Below are 3230 nucleotides of genomic sequence, written 5' to 3'. Positions count from 1 at the left end.
AGGTCACTTTGCAACCAAATATTGATCCATCTTGTGAGTGCCTAAAGCCGAACCTGGCTAGTGTGCCATGTGCTCATGTGCTTGCTGTTTGCAAGTATAGGAATCTGAATGAAAATCAAATAGTACATCCGTATTACTCTTCTCAACTGCTTGCAAACACTTGGGCCAGGCAATTTCATCCTTATGGTAACCAAAATGAGTGGCCAATATATACTGGCCCTACTATTATTCCCGATGAGAAGTTAGTAAATCATGGGCGTCGACAACACAAAAGGATTCCTATGTACATGGATGAAATGCAAGGAAGGCGAATGGGGCACCAAGCTCGACGTTCCACAATAGACAATAATCAAATAGGTATAGAAGCTAGTTAATTATCCAATACTGGATTATGTATAAAATTTATTTACATTTGATTTAACTTGTCTGTCTTACCTTTAGGCACATCATCTAGTCAAGGACAGACCTCATCATTGAGTCGAGGAAAGAGGTTGAGTCAAGGGAACAACACATCATCCAAAGGAAACAGGTCAAATCAAGGGAAGAGCACATCAAGGTCGACTCAAGGGAAAAGGGAAGAGATCAAGTAAAGAGAAGACCACATCATCTAGTCGATGACAGACGGGATTATGATTTGCATTCATAGTGGCACATTTGAAATTTTTGTGTACCAAAATTAATTATATTTGCTTTCTGTAATGCTTGATAGAATCGTCCATTCTTCATTTCCAGCCAAAATTTGGCCAAAAAACTTGAAACAAAAAAGTCTCAAGAATTTTATGAAATTTTGACACAACGACTAACATATGATGACTATTATTCTGGGAAATTTTCATCAAATGTGGAGTCACACATTGAGAGAATCGTCCATTCTTTGTTTTCAGCCAAAATTTAAAGTGAAAAAAAGTGTCCAAAATTTTATGAAATTTGGACACGAGGACTACCATATTATGACTTTTATTCTAGGAAGTTTTCATCAAATTTGCAGTCACACATTGAGAGAATCGTTCATTCTTTGTTTTCGGCAAAAAAAAGTGTCCAGAATTTGTTGAAATTTGGACACAAGGAAAACCATATGATGACTAGTATTCTGCGAAAATTGCATTGAGCTTAGAGCCAAGGAGGAGTGACATAGCTTGAAAGGATTACAACCCATGTCTGGCATGTTACAAAGCAGAACCATGAACTGTTTTTGTTGAGCAAAAATAAAGAAACATCTAGTCAGTTACACTTCTAGGTCGGTGCAGATGGCCATAGCATATCACCGTATGATCCATTCTAATTTACTACTTGTGAAGAACTCCTTGACCGAAAACTGGGAGCTTGACTTGCATCTTGTGTTGTCCGTCCTCCATCTCCTATGGCTTCTTCAACCTTGAGATATGTTGTAAAACCTCTCCCAGAGTAAATCCACTCATTAAATACATCGGAGTTGCTTTCCTTTGGGGGACTCATTGAGTGAGAAATATCTGACACCTCATCATCAGATGGGATATCTTCGATATTCAATGGCAATCTAGCCTCAGCGAGCATGCTTCATAGCCTAGGCTCCAAGTTCAGATCCATCAGGTTTCCTACACAAGACCTCAATATAGATTTTCCTATCTTCTTGCATCCAGTAGTAGTAGCACATTTGATCCCCCATGCAACATTCTTTATCTCACGTAGGCTCTACAAGAGACAATAAAAATGTCAAATCATGTGATTGTTAATGTGTTGCAAAGAAATAATTAAAATCTTGCACACATTTACAATGCGAGCCAATGGTGGACCACTAGGCATGTAGCCGGTCCATTCGATGCTATCTCGATGCTATCTCGAGGATATGTGATAGGTTCATTTAGGCCTCCTAAGCATTGAGAGTCAAATAATATTGTGTACATACCATTTTGCTGGAACCAATGTCTGTACTCAGGTAAACTAGCTACATCAAAGTGAATGTCCTCTGGCCACACTCTTGCTTCAACATGATTGTATTCTTGAACACAAGGTTGTCAGAATCGCGATTTTGAATCGGATCGGAGCTCCGATGGTAAGATCGCAAATCGTAGAATCTTCACTATCAGGATCGTAGAAACGTAGATTCTATGAACTAAAATTGTAGAATCATAGGGGTTAGTTTGAATCATAAAGTCGTAGAATCGTATAACAGAATCGCGATTCTGACAACCTTGCTTGAACATAATTCACATGGACTAACTCCCAATTATTCGATTTTCCTGCAGAATGCTTAATTTTTCGAAGTCTTCGAACCTCTGCCTCACCACGTGGAAGAGAAGGTGGAATGGGTTGTCTTAATCCAAATTGCCGCATCACCCTATGCGGATAGTGGAATTCCACAATCCAAAAATGCATGAGCGGTACTCTAGCAAATCACCAATCAGACTCTTGATGGACTTCGAAAGGCATCTGCTCTAGAAGATCATCATATGGTTGCCAATCAACTACACCTTCTCGAATCAAACCAATCTGATTTCGATAATATTCAGTACCTATATATTTGATTGCAAGTTACTAAAATTGTTTGTCATACCACAAATGATGTGTAACAAATTTGGTGAGAAGAATACAAACCAACATTGTGAGGGACATCAAACGCATGTGCAGCACACCACTTTGCTCCAAAAACAGGGTTATAATCCAAGTGTACTTCCTGTTCATCTTCCTCTTCATCAGGTTCATCTCCTTCTTTGGGCTTCTCGAAAATAACTTTAGGGCGACCAAGTGGCAAACGGGACCAAGACCATAACTGTAGCAGCAATAAAGGCCCTGAAATTTCTAGTCTCTCCTTCTCAGCACCCATGCTCAATTGTCTATACAGCACATCAAGAGCAGCTGCTCCCCAATTATACTCTGTTTGTTGTTCTAAATCCTGCATAAATTGGAGATACATGGCTGGCACTCCATCTCCAAATGTATCAGTAAAGACTATGGAGCCAAGGATATCTAGAACAAGTGCTCGAGCATGCCAATGAATATCTCTATCCATTGGATTATCCGGCAACACATGGAAGCGTTCCCGCAGTTTACCCAAATTTAGAGAGTATTGTGAATTCCTAACAACAATATTATCATCACCTTTTTGCCTTTTCTTTTGTTTCATGTGTTGTTCATCCACAGGAATCCCAAGCAACCTCTCAACTAATTCTGACCATTGTGCATCAGCTTTGCCAACAAGTGGTTTTCCATGGATAGGCAACCCCCACAAACAACTGACATCTTGCAACGTA

General features: G+C 39.6%; 1 pseudogene; it reads right to left on the bottom strand.

The window, feature by feature from the left end:
- Positions 1 to 1655: 1655 nt before the first annotated feature.
- Positions 1656 to 2803, bottom strand: LOC119316081 (annotated as a pseudogene).
- Between the last annotated feature and the right edge of the window lie 427 nt (positions 2804 to 3230).

This window comes from Triticum dicoccoides, chromosome 6A (assembly GCF_002162155.2).
Source record: "Triticum dicoccoides isolate Atlit2015 ecotype Zavitan chromosome 6A, WEW_v2.0, whole genome shotgun sequence".
Lineage (NCBI taxonomy): Eukaryota > Viridiplantae > Streptophyta > Magnoliopsida > Poales > Poaceae > Triticum > Triticum dicoccoides.
The sequence above is the reverse complement of the archived record's forward strand: the minus strand, read 5'-3'. Positions and strand labels throughout refer to the sequence as shown.